Here is a 14,342-nt window from a genome sequence, read left to right on the forward strand (position 1 = left end):
GTGGCAGCTTGTAGGGCCCTAGAAGCTGAGAGGTTTCAGAAGAGATCAGGCTATTTTCTTAAAATGAAGTGACGCTTTTGCTTAATAATATGTTGGCGCTAGGGGACATATAAAATTGATTTAATATTTTTTAAGTGTAAATCTTTAAAAGGTGCTGGTTCATTCACCCAACCAATGTTACTACATAAAGAAAAAAGCACATGGGTGAAAGACTTACAAGTCTTTACGTATGCAAAATAAATGCACTCAAGGCTTCATTAATATTAATTTAAATTCAAAACCCATTTACATTAAATTGTTCATTAAAAATTGCCTATTTTATGCAACATGCATTTCTCAAAGAACTCAGAGGAAACTGAATACATAGGGCTAAATTTAATGATGGGGACACAATATCAGAAGTAAATGAATTTGAGTCATTGCACGTAGAGCCCTTTACTCTCCATTAAGAAAAGGGACTCCAGTTCGGGAAATGAGCGAGAATTTGGAGTATTTTGTTTTCTACTACCTTAGACTTATGAAGAAGACATCCTGGTTTATCACAGACAAGGAAGAAGAAGTGGTGTGTGTGTGTGTGTGTGTGTGTGTGTGTGTGTGTGTGTGTGTGTAGGGAGGGAGGGAGGGAGAGGGAGAGAGAGAGAGAGAGAGAGAGAGAGAGAGAGAGAGAGAGAGAAAGAGAGAGAGAGAGAGAACGAACAGAGGCCAGTCAGTGAGCCCGCTTTGAGCCTCGGTTTCCAACTGGACTCAAAGGCACGGAATGTTAAGCTTATGCTTTTAAGAATGTGCCTCACTGAGCATTTCCCACTAGCCATCTCCACAAAAAAAACTGATAGTTTACTTCTCCTCTATCTTCTGTCCTTTATTGTCATAGTCAGGAGACCAAGAAGTATGACAAGGAGTGGGTGAGTTCCTTGTTTGGCCCCCTCCCTCCTCAAGACAATTTGAACTTCCCCTGTTTCCCCAACAGCTGTTCTGGATGAAGAAAGCACAGTTATAATTAATAACATGTGTCCTGACAGTATGGATTACTAATTTATCATAAAGCCCAAATAAATTTAAATTATGCTCCAAGAACCACACCTTTGCATATGTCAAAGAAGAAAGTAGAGAGATGGTCAGAAAGTCCAAGCTATACAACTTTAGCAAAATGCCCTTTTTAAGCCTCAACACATCTCCTGGGCTATTTAGGTTGGAGCAGTGGGAAAATTTACAGAATTGAAGCTAATTAAACCCAAAGAATCCCAATGCTGATCAAACCAAGTGTATTGTGCTAGAAATGTCTTTTTTTAAATGAGGCTTATAAAATATTCAATATTTGGTCAAGGACACTATGTAATTCTCTCAATAATGATTCCTAAATCTGGAGTCTGTTAGTCATTCAGGCAAGTGGCCTTAAGCCGGCCATGTTGTGCTACTGTCTTCTCAAAGATTATTTCCAAGAATGCACCGCCTTACTCTAGCCACAAACAGCGACCTGAATTTTTAAGTCCACACTTAACGTAAATTTTTACACATGCTGAAAAAAATTGAGGGAAGCCCCAAAGTCCATCCATTTCTTACAATGCAGGTTTTAAAAAAATCCAGAAAGAGAGGAAAAAATATATTCATAGTCATTGTTTAGTAGGATTTAAAAATTAATTGAATGACTAACTGCAAATACTGGAAACTAGAATTAATCTGTCTGGATTTAAAAAAAAAAAAGGCTTACAGACATTTAAATGCATGTATCAGGACACTTTATCAACCTAACATAAAATTGTCATCTTATCTTATTATATGACTATTTTATGCATGTGTCAAAGAATTTAAAAATGACTGCCTGTCTATTGAGTCTAATTACAAGTGCACATTTTCTGCCTGGATGTTCAAGCCTACACCATTGTTACCAAATAAAATATATTGTATTCACCTTTCATTTTTACCTTCAGACACAGAAACCACCACTTAGAATGTAAGTAAAGCATGAACATGCACCAGGAGCATCTCACAGGGTCCCTGGTTTGGCCTGGCCTCCCTGCACTCGGGATGTGGTAAGGGTAGAGTATAGTTCCCAGGACCAGCAGCTTCAGTGGGCTGCATACTAGCACAGAAGGGTAGACACAGACCACCCCCATTTTATTTTTTAACTACAAGGCCAAAGCTATGCATGGTTTGTTCAGCAGCACATAGGAATGGAAACTGGGCCTGCAGGAAACCCTCACAAGGTTGCACCTGGAGTGCCTGATGGGCTTAAAGGAGGCTGTGACATCAAGACCATGGGACACTTGCCAGTTCCTTGCTCTTCTTCATGTCTGTGTTTTGCAACCTAGCCAGACCTCATTCTGCAGCCCACATGTAAAGAGAAAGCACCCGGGAGCGAGAGCAGGTCCACACAGTTAACACGATCCTTCTCCTTGCAAAAGTGTCAGGCTGGACAGAATACAGGTTTGCATCCTACAAACTCACCTGGGTCTCACAGCATCTCCCAAGGCCCTGAACACAGTCACCTTCCATTCCCATCACTTCACTAACCAATCTTCAGTCAAAGAGAGGAAACAGAGTTTTGAGGCAATCTGGAGAATAACTGTTGGTCTATTAGCTATTGACATCCTCCCTCACATTCAGGAACACGCTCAAGGCAAACCTAAGAACGGAATGACAAGGACCTCTGCCCACAATCAAGGGTTGCCTGGAGTGTACTGAAGGCCTCCCTGACAGCTGTCAGGATCACGGAGTTAGGAGCACAGAATCTGAATTCTGGAAGCTTTTCCTTCCCAGGTAGAGGCTCACAGGATGATTCCTTGACTGGTGTTTTTCCTTCGTTGACTTGATTTTCTTTTTTTTATGTCTATAGTTCCCTTGGTTTCAAAGGAAATGGGGAGGGAAAACAACATAGGCCAGGCATAGGCAGTTCTGTGCTACCTCACCCTAGAGAAGACTGCCTGTCCAAAGGAAAAACATGTGGCAGGTCTGAGAGGAAATAAATTCCCAAGGCAGATGCGGGCATGTCGTCCTGAGTGCTCGGGGCTTCCAAGAGAAAAGGCAAAAGCTGCTGGCGGGAGCTGCCCTAAGTAAGAAGCAGCTTGATGAAGGTGTCATAGGCACACCACCAGGTGAGCCACCTCTTAGGTGGGCCACTTTTCAGGCATGCGCATGTCCACTGGTAATGGCAAAGACCTTCAGCCTATGCCAGGGAAACCCACAGAGTTCAGCAACACCAGCTGTTCCTAGTCCCTTTCACAAAAGTCAGGAGACCCGAACACTGACCCTCACAATGCTACCCACCTAAGAACTCTATAGAAGAACAGTCCTTTGCAAGGAAAAAAAAAAAGGAATCCGAAAGTCACTGATGAGTTGTTGCTCACTGAAGATTTTTTTAAAAGCCGAACGGTGTTCTTCTGTGATACATCCTCCAGAAAATGTACATACGTGGATAAAATATAACATGCTGTTAAGGATTACTCTAATTCAGCACTGCTATTTTCTGAAAATACTTGTTTAAAAACAGGTACTATAACTGGGGGGGGGGGGGTTTCTATTTTAAGCAAGGAATAATGCTATTTTGCCTAAAGAACACTGGTCATTTCTAACCCAGCTTCAACGGGCAACAACAATCTTTCCACTACAAACGTCTGGCCTTTTCGTAGTCCATGCTCCGAGGAAGGAAACTCCTGCCCAGATTTCTGACCAGCAGGTGAAGACACGCCTCTTTCTTTCCCATTCTCCCTCTCTGCAAAAAGACTCTAAATCATGCATAATTTCTATTTTCAAAAATCTAAATTGCAGAACTCGTCTTTTCAGGGATTCTTGGAGCCTGCTTCGGCCTTTCGGAGAGCTCTGTTACATTTGGCCTAGATAGAAAGCCTGCATGCACCTGTGTGCTTCGTCTGCAGGCTCTCCCCAGCTCTGGGCCCTTTGTGGTTGTTATTCTACCCAAGACCATTAAAAGGGCCCTAATTCCTATGACATGATTATCCAGGTACCAAAGCCCATTTGTCACCTGCAGCAGAAAATTGAGTTAATGCACAACTAAAGGCAGCCAGGACTGTGTAATATCAACTTGATTACATCAAACTAGCTGCAAACCTAATTCTGCTGCATGACACTGCGTCAAGCTTGTCATCTCCAATCATTAAAGCTGTCAGGAATCCATCAGGTTTACAGCTAATTAGGTGAACACTAATGAAGCTGGCAAAACAACTTTTCTTTTTTTATGGCTGAGCGGACCTTTCAGTTTGGGGGGGGGGGTGTTGGATTCTCGAGTATTCTCAAGGTTGCTGTGGACAGGATTTCCAGTCACCAATCAGCAGACATCTTTCTTTTTCCCACTGTCTCTCTATCCGTACAAAGCCATCAATTTGTCATCACTCCCAGGATGTCCCAAAAGCCGCTGTGGGAACTGAAAAAGGAGGGAAACAGAAGTTCCTAGTCCATCCATCCAAACAAGCCAACGAAACAAAACGGCACCTCACACAGCTCACTTACTGGCCTGCGCGCACTCAGAAGCAGCCTAAATGTGGAAGGGTTTTGTGTGGAGCCCTTCAGTCATGCTGCACCCCTCCTCCACACGTCCATTAGGCAGAGGCATTCTGATAAAGTAAATCCAAAACCAGGGTATGAGAAAGAATGAAAGCACTCATTCTGCCAACTTCTGATTGACCATTAAGCTATTGATGAATGTGCCTGTCAGGAGAGAGACAATTAAATCAAATATGAAACAAAGTCGTTTTGACGGGTCATTTTGATAGAGCAAAGCCATTCTTCCATCTCCCATTCGTCCTGCAGTCAGGTTTTTATATAATGAATTTTCCTTAACTGACCTGAGATTTCCTGGCTGGCTTAAAAGTGCAAAAAGGTTAGTGAACAAGTTGCTTTACAAAAGAATAATAAAATGAGTAAAAATCAAACTAACAGCACATTTGAGAAACTTGTCATATGGACAGGGTGGAACAGTAAAGCCAAACTACAGAGTTCAAAATCAAATGGAAAGATGCAACCGCATATGCTTCATTGGATGGAGGCACAGATACCTTAAAAAATGTGTACCCGAAAAGGAAAGAAAAAAAATTCACAGACTGGAAGAAGCCCAAGACATTCCTACTACCCAACTTTGTAAAGGATGCCTCCAAAGTTTCAGAGTTTATTTTGGGGAGATAAGCTCACTGCTAAAGCCTGGAATTTAAAGGAGGAGGTGGGATGAGCAGGCAGCATCAGTGAGGAGGTGATCTCTCTGTTGGGATCTTCAAACTTTCTAAATGTGGGTAACACTGAAAACATGCAAACATTCATGCACCAAACCAAGTTTAATCCCTCCTAAGCTTTCTTCACAACACTGACAGGCCAGTACACTTCTGGGAGAAGTTCCTTCTCTGTGACCCTGATAAAGAGACTGCAGGCCAGAGTACAGCTGAGGTGGAAGCCAAGCTGGTCTGACGGTCATCACCATCACCACTAGCCTGGGTACCACCATCTTCAGCCTGGGTACCAACAGCACGCAGAACATTACCTCGGTGACCCTTCTCTCAGCCCTCCCCTCTTCTATCAAAAGAGAAGTGAAAGGGAACAAGACTGAAGAAAAGGACTCCTAAGCAACCCTCCCCTTCAGGCAGCATCTGAGCCTCTGCATGTCCGAATGTTACTCATATCAAAATACATCACGTCCATATGTGGTCCTCTCTCAGCAAGCCGCCCCAAATCCCTGAAGTTGCACTGACAGGGCCCTCCTGACGTCATGGAGCTTGGCCTCACTATTGCAAGTGATTTATTGATGTTTATTGGGAATGAATAGATCAAAGGCACAGGCATGACAGGCGATCAATCAGTCATCAAATCAAGGGTGGCAACCGGCCAGAAACCCTTCTTCCAGCCAACGTGCCCCTAACCGACATTATTGCAAAATAATGTTATGTGTGTGGGTTTTGTTTTATTTTCAATGATTCTTTTTTCCAGAAAAAAAAAAAAAAGCAGCTCAGTCCTAACAGAAGTTGACGTTCCTGGTGGAAAAAGGGGTGGGGGGAGTACTCAGATATGTCCCAGAACTAAGTGCTAGAAGAGGGTAGAGAACAGCAGCGGAAAGAGAGGGAGGGGGTAAGAAGATATTCACGAGTGGAGGGAATGTCAGCATCCAACACTGACCTGACAGTCATCTGACAATACCCAGACCCTGTGCGCTCTGGTTTCCACCGCTGTACCCGGTTTGGGCCCAATAAATGAAGAATCAATCGAATTAGCAGTAAGGTGGCCAGAGGGATCGGCTAGCTCACTCTCTGGCTAGCTCTCGTCCGGATAGGCACCGGGTAGTACCCAGGACAACACGGAAGGTGTCCCAGAGAACTCAGGTGACCCCGCCCGCGCCCCCCCCCCCCCCACTCCACCGAAAGACACGGGTTGGAGAGCTGCAGCCAGAGCGGCGGAGGTGGAGATCTAGCCCAGCTCGGTAGTCCCCGGGAGGGTGTGCGAGCGGGTAGAGCGGAGAGCGTAGCGGGGCAACCGGGGGGCGCGCGCACCCAGGCAGGAAAGCCACGAGCAGACCGGGCTCCCGGAGTTAGTCTGCGCCCGCAGAGAGAGAGAGGGAGAGAAAGAGGCGAGAAGTGCGGCCAGCAGCGCGGGGGCCGGCAGCCCGGAGGCGCGGCGCGAGCAGAGGAAGAGGAGGAGGACTGGAGGAGGAAGGGGAAGCCGCTCGTACCTGCTGCGCGCCGGGGCGCCTGCTGCTTCCTCCTCGGCATGATGCTTCTCCCGCGACTGCCGCCGCCGCCGCTGCCGGGCTGAGCCGAGGGAGGGAGGGGCGGGGGGGGGGGCGAGGCGGGCCTGCTCGCAGCCTCCCCCCCGGAGAGCGGCCGCCCGCAGGATGCTGCTGCGCCCCGGCTCTCCGCGTCCCCCCCTCGCTGCGCTCCGCCGCGATCCCCGAACGTGCGGAGGGAAGGAGGGCGGGCGAGGGAGGCGCGGGGAAGGAGGAGCGCGGGGGGAGGAGGAGGAGGCAGAGGAGGAGGAGGAGGACCACGCTGCCGGCGGAATGGGAAGTTTGACAAATCGCTCCAGAGGCCCGAAGAGGAGGGGGCGGGGAGGAGCGGTCGCCCTGCCCCCCCCACCCCCCCGCCCCGTCCCTAGACGAGGTGCGCGGGGTTCGGGGCTGGAGGGCGGGGAGAGAGGGAGGGGAAGGCGGGCAGAGGGATGAGAGGAGGAGCCCGCGAGCGACCCCGGCCGGTCCTGCCCCGCTTCCCGCCCCCAGACAGCGAGGTCAAGGCATCCGGGGGTGGAGGTGTTGGGGGTGGGGGGGGGTGCAGCCGCCGCCGCGGCCCGGGGCTCAGCGGTCCAGTCTTCTGCCCACGGCGCGGCTGGAGCGGCAGCGTCGGCAACAGGCAAGCTTAAAGGAAAAGGAGATGATCGTGTCAGTCGCCTGCCCGCGGGGGCGCCCCCAGCCCCGGCCCCGATGCTTGCCTAGGACCCCCGCCCAAGTCCAGCCACCCAGAGCCGGCCCTCAGCCTCCGCCCCGTGCGCTCACGCAGGGGAGCGGGGCCCGCCCAGCGGAGCCTGTCCCGGGGAGCCCGCAACCCCCGCCCAACCCTCCTTCCCCACCCGGGCTTGTCCCGGGGCCGCTCCCGACTGCCCCTCCCGGCCCGCACTCCTCTCCACCCGCCGCGTGCAAAGCCTCAGAGCGCTCCCCAGCTCGGGATGGTGCCCCTACAAAGATCCCAGGGCCCCGGGGCGCACCAGAGAGAGAAGGCACGGGCTACCATGGGTGTGGGCCCTGGGGCTCTTCTCCTGGGACCCTCCGTGGCTACTTCTCTCTGTTTTTTTTTTTCCCCCCTAGGCAAACTTTCCCAGGCGTGTTTCGGGGGCCAGCATAGGAGGGGGCACCTCCAAGTTTCCTTTACTGACTTTGGGATGATCACAGTCTCAGCACCCCGCGTCTTGCCCCCTTAGGCTCCTGGCCGCGCCCCCCACCCATGGCGACAGCGGGTTTCAAGGCGGGACAGGGGCGGCAAAAGAAACTCGGACTCCCCTGCCCATCCCCCGCCGGGGCGCGTCCTAGACAGGGGACCACCCCAGCCGCGCCGGGTTTAGGGGCAGTTCTGGATGAAGGGGATTGATTATTGATTGGGTGATTGGGGTTGCAGAGGCTCCAGGCGGACCCGGCCGATGCGCCTAGGGAAGGAGGCAGCTGGCGGGGTTGCGTTGGCGACAGGGCGACGAGGGCTCACTTACTCTGGTGGTGAGGGCGCTGGTAGGCTGGAATTCACGCGGGCGACCCTCGGGCGGCGGCGGTGGAGCGGCAGCCAGAGCCGGAGCGGCGCGGGCGGCGGCGCATCGATGCGCTGCGGGCTCGATTGCGTCTCCCTGGGCCAGCTCTTAGGCCGAGAATGGGGCGGCCGCGGCGCAGCGGGCTCAGGGCGCTGCTGGGCGGTGGTGGCTAGGGTGGCCTCTGGGCCCCCAGCTCCCCGGAACTGCAATGTGTCTGGGAGCGCTGGCCGGGACCCTGGCACCCATGCGAGCCCCGAGGCCCACAGTCCACCCGAGGGCCCGCGCCCTGCGCCCCAGGACTAGCCGCCTGAGCGCACTGGAAGCTGCAAGCCCTGGCCTTGCTTGCTGCTACTGCTTCTTCTTCTTCTTCTTCTTCTTCTTCTTCTTCTTCTTCTTCTTCTTCTTCTTCTTCTTCTTCTTCTTCTTCTTCTTCTTTTCTTATTATTTTGAACTTATTCTTCTCTTCCCTCCTCTTCAGCTTTGTCTCTTTTTCATGCTTTCTTTTGGTTGCTTTTTCAAGTTTTGAAAGTTCACAGCGTGCTTTCTTTTTCTTGTAGACCTGGAGACCAAGATCTCACCCTACCGGTAAGATCAAAAGTCTCCGCTCGTCACCGACCGGCGGGCTTGGGTTAGGTCCAGACGCCTGCCTGAATGCAGAAGTGCGGCTGCTGTCCTCCGGGGCTATAAAGCCCGCTCCAATGCCTAGTCGCGCCGGAGCTCTCTGAGTTAAACTGGTACGGATCCCGGGTGGAGCAGAGAGCCCGAGGCGAGTTGAGGCCGGGCTCCCGGGCTGCCTGTGTGTGGGGCGTACTTGTGGGTGGGTACAAACCCGGAGCGCTTGGTGCTTGTGACCGCAGAGACTGAAGCTGCGTTTCCTCCAGGCCAGGGAGACGCGGCCCCAAGGGCGCGTAACGCTTCTTGTGAGCGAGGGATCGGTGAGTCGACTGGCCCCGCCGTTGGCCTCACGGTTCAGTTGGCCACGGGGCCCCTTTTGCCTGGAGGAGGGTCGTTGCCGCTGGAGGTCAGACCCCGAAGGTCCCCAGCTCACGTTCCAAGAGCGGAGCACCCATTTAGGCACGCCGGCGGCGACGTGCTTACAGCGCTGGGTAACACGCACCGGGAGTTCGCTCAAAGGATGCTTCCCTCTCCCTTTCCTTCCCTTTGCTGCTCTCTCAACCTTCGTTCCTTCACCGTGCACCCCGTCCCCGTGCCGCGGCCTAAGGGCTGGTCCCCTTGTTGACTGCCGGCCCCCTTGCTTGCCAGTGCCTAGCCCTCCCTGCTCAGGAACGGCGCGCTGTGTGATCCGCCCTAACATCTGTCCGTCCAACCATTGGCGCATCCATCAGTGTCAATGGGCTGCACATTGCAGCGACAGCCTGTCACGCACAACTCGGGCTGTGCGGAGTGCACACTGAGACCACACTGCCTTGCCCGGTGGGGCACTCAAACAGTCTCGGCCGGCTTGGCATTGACTGGATTCTTGATTTCTACTGAGTTCTTTTAGCTACATGCACCTATTCACCCTTAATTTGGGGATCTCAACACATGCATAGTTTTTCAGGTCATTCTAGGGATGAAACTGAGGAAAGTGGGCAAGGTCAACCTAGTCCTTATATTTCACTAGAGTTTATCTTCGCTTCTGCGGCAGCGCTGGGTGTAACTAGAAGAGAAAAGTTCTCCAAATTCGCACAAAATAGACCCTGAAACTACCTGAATGCGGGACCTTAAGTCCCTCAACCTGGGCTAGGTGCTAGGTTGTGGAGTTCACCCGCTGCAGTTAGCAAGATTTCAAGAGGGGGGGAACAACTTTGCGTAACCGGGGCTGACTGCTGGCTGCTTCCCAGGGCCTGACCGGGAGAAATGCAGACCGATGGACTCAGTGAAAACGAAGGGTTCCATTTAGGGAGAAATGGCGTCTGGGTAGCAGTGAGTCTGTAATTCATTTATCATTACCAAAAAAAGGGCAAGACCTTGAGAAACTGGCCCTTGCAGATAGTTTCTGGCTACCTGGGCTACAGTTTCAAGTTCTCCCTATTGTACTTCTTTGCTTTCCGCTCCTTCTGCAACTACCCAGATGGTAAACACACACACACACACACACACACACACACACACACACACACACACACACACACACACAGGTGTCCCTGATGAGTCTGGCCCTCCCCAAGGCCTTCTGTTTGCTCTAAGAACCTCAGGGGAAGGGCATGTGCAGGTTTCTACTCCTATGACATCTGAATGAAGTCTACCCGGCATTTGACCTGACGTTATTATTATTGTAAATATTTCTGTCGACTGTCCTGCCGGCCGGCAAACAACCCTTCTGGCAGTTCATATCGCGGTTAGGGAATTCCGAGGGGGAAAGAACCCGGTTCAGGCGAGTGCTGTTTGCTGGGTTCTGAAAAAGGTCAGGAAGCGTTGGGCAGACATGCTCGGGAAAGTAGCCTGTGCAGCAGGGTCTAGGCTCCACACACAGCGGTCCAGCTGTTTTCACACTCTACTAGAGGGCAGAAAAGCCTGTGAGTGGAGGAGATAGAATTTTGTAAAGGATATACGATGTATAAAACGTTTACCCGATTCTTCATAGAAACTCGGTTATCTTTTAAAAGCTTAGGCTTTCAGTCACCTAGGAACTTCTGATCCGCTTTGAATTGTGCTGGGTTGTAAGTGTCTAAATCAGATACTTCTACCTCGAGGTGCGGAGTTTCCGGGAATAATTTTTTAAGCCCCTGAAATAGAAGGAGGAAGAAGGAGCTGAAGGAAGTGAACCAATTCACCTAAACACCCAGTGGCAAAAGCCCATGAAACTGTGAGCTGGCATCTGGGTCAGAGACTTGCCTTGGAATTAGGTGGTCATCTATATTATTAGCCCTTCCCACTCCCTGCAGCCAAGAAGGCAGTCCTGATCACCAAGACTGTATCTCAGACTCAGTGGAAACCAGGTGCTCCACTGTCTCCAGATGGGCAACAATCTGCAGAAGCCTTCCAGACAGAGTTGTCTAGGTCAAGGGTTAGACATCCTACCCAGCTTTTCCAATTTTTGAGCCTTGGATTTCCGTTCCTGGGACCTTTTTACCATAGGTCTCACTCACCTTGGCTAGCCTGAGCCTCCTTGAGGGTAGGGTATTATCAATTACAGGCATGGCTCAAAACAAGTGTTTGGAGGAGCAAGGGGCTGACCCCCAGCACAGTATACTGCTTATAATTATACTGTAGAAAGTAGTAGCTTGGCTACTGCCTGGAGACAGCCAAGTTTGTGTTCCAGGTGGCCACTGAGGACAGTTAGATGACAGCCCCCCTGCTCCAGCAAAAGCTAGGGTGTGTCTTCAGTGGAGTGCCCACCAAGAGGTGTCCTGCATGCCACCATTCTAGGGAAGGAGCTAGGATTGACTGGTGTCCCTGAAACACCTAGAGCCTAAACTCTGACCTCAGAAGGGGGTACTTGCTGGGTCCATGAAAGTGTCACCTTGAAGGACAAGGACTCTGGAAGCATTTGGTGATGGCATGGGCCTTTGACAACACCCCAGGGGTGGGCCTTGACCCAGAGTCCAGCACTAGGTCCTCTCTAGCCTGAAGTGGTTGGGAAGCCTCATGGACCTGCTTTTCCCCTCACTTTTCTGGGTTAGGCAGTGATTGGGAAGTGCCATAGGTCCTGAGACTCCTACTGCTTACACCTCAGCCTGGAAACTGGGCCTTAGTCCCTGATAAAGCTGGAGATTAGGGCCTGAGGCAGGCAGTAAATTGTTTGCTAAAGGTACTTTTACACAGCAGTGAAGTTTGCTTCTCTTTTTCCAGTAGCTTTGTTTTAAGAAACCAGATGTTTTGTCTGTGAATTCTCTCAAGAACTTTTACAGTTTGGACATGAAATAAACCTTTGAAAATTGGGGCGGTATATTAATGCCACTTCTCTCAGGCTTCTGGAGAGTGGTGTCAGATGCATTGGGGAAGAAATTAAGGGTGGGGGGTGGCAATCTTGGGAGAAAAGTAAGAGAATGGTTTTATGCAAAATCAAGAATTAGTTTGGAAAGTGCGAAACACTTTCCAGAGCCAACAATAGTGGTATACACTGTACTCACACGTGCAGGCACACTCCCCAACCCCCTCACGGTATGGTGTCTAGTTTGCAAATGTCTTATGTCTTGGGACTCGGAGGTAAAGGCTCAGCTTCATCTACATGGCCAATGCAAATCTGCAGGTTTTCAGCTGAACTTCTTGACTTGAAGACGGAAGGGCTGATGAGCTTCCATCTCCTGTAGCCTTGATGCTGGTGACCAGTCCAGCTGCAGATGGGATGCGGATGGGGCAGGTTGGAAGCTAGTTGACTAGAGGAGGAGTTTGGTTACAAATCCCAGGGATGACGCCTCCCCACCCTAAGAGAGCGTGTGCCTGCAGGTTTCCCTTCTAGTTGCTTCATCCCCATTCCCCATCCTTGATTCCCAGGCAGTTAGCAAAGCATTTAAAGAAAAGCAAAACAAAAACTAAACCTAACTTAGCAGCGGAACAGAAGGTGAATGATTAGGGTGGTATAGGGTCTGGGCTTATGCAGGCAGCCTAGTTACCCACAGTGCCTGTAGGGGGGGGGTTGAGGGGGGAGGCGATTCCTTCTCCCTCCTCCCCACCCTACAGTCTTTCCTGCATACTCAGCAGGGCATTTTCAAACACCTCCTTTTTCTTCCGAAATGCTTTTTCATTCGTTTACCAAAGTTTCAGAAAACTTTTTGGAGACCAAAGATTAAATAAAGAAAACAAAAAGTCTTTGTATTTCCATCTAAAGAGGACAGAACTGCATTAAGCCCATTTGAAGAGCAGTTATCAGTAAAATGCCCTTCAGTCAGGTCCCACCTGCGGACTTGGGTTCTAAGGTGGAATTTCTCCGAATCTCTCCTACATCATTGCAAGCTCCCTCTCCAACTCCACTGGGTGAAATAGATTTCTAGAAACCGTTTGGACATTTTAAAAACCAACAAAAGCCATGTTAAAGATCGCCATCGCCAGCCACAGTGGGACTCGCTCCTACCCAGGAGTGAATAGCTCCTGGCTGATGGTGATGCGGAGATGCCCACCTGCTCCCGCGCGGCGGCGAGAGCTCCCGGATGTTAGTGACTTGAAGCTGGTCTGAACCCCGGCTCTTCGAATAAAGGAGGAAGAGGTCCCAGCAGTCAAAACACCCGGTCATCGAGGACCAAACAGCCCACCTTCCTTCCAGATGATCTCATTAACTGGCCAGGGAATTTACCAGACCACGAGGAATCTCGTTCCCTTTTCTCTCTTCTTACAGCGCTCTTATTTTCAGTTTAATTCGTGATGATGTCTGACTGTTCCCACTTCCCAAACGGGGAAGACCAAACATAGCACTGAATAAGGGCAGGTAAAGCGGGGCAAGGGGCTCTATTCTTTTCTCCTTTATATGTCTTGAAACTTGATAAATATCACTTGTATTTGGACGATAGGGGGCCGGAGGGTCAGATTATGTAATATTCAAGTGGTGTCTGGCCCCAGGGGCTCTTCCATCTAGAAGATCTAAAGATCTACGCACACCCTTCACAGAAACCCTTACTAAATTTTGTCTGCTGTTTTCTGTCTTCTGTCTCTTGTATTTTCCTCCTCCTTTCTCCTTTTCTGTTTTTCTGTTCTGTTCTCTCTTTCGGAGGGCCCTTCCTGGACCGTCATAAGAATTCTCAGGTTATTCATTTAGGGTCTGTGTGTTCTTCTCCCCAAGTCAAAGCTTAGCTGTCCCCACTCAGTGCACCAGTTCTGAAGGAACTAACTAGTTTGTGAGGTTTGTAGCTTTTGGGGTGGGGGTGGGGGACTAGAGGAAGGTCAGACACTGGTCGACACCTGGTATAAAATAAAAGAACATGTTAAGAAGTTTCAAAGCTGCCAATAAAACCCTTTAAGTGGCTTGTGATGCAGTGCCTGGAGTTGCTGCGATGGCATTGGTAAATGACTCTAATGTCCAAAGAAAAACATTACAAATGCCGCTGTCTGCGCCACCAATCGGGCGCCGCTCTCCAGCGCGGGCGGTGGCTCCTCTCTGGCTCGGAGGGCACCCGCATTTGCATGATAAATTGACCAGACTGGCGGCAGCCAATGAAATATTCAAATTAGGCGCGCGGGGGGTG

Source organism: Peromyscus eremicus, chromosome 1 (genome assembly GCF_949786415.1).
Source record: "Peromyscus eremicus chromosome 1, PerEre_H2_v1, whole genome shotgun sequence".
NCBI lineage: Eukaryota > Metazoa > Chordata > Mammalia > Rodentia > Cricetidae > Peromyscus > Peromyscus eremicus.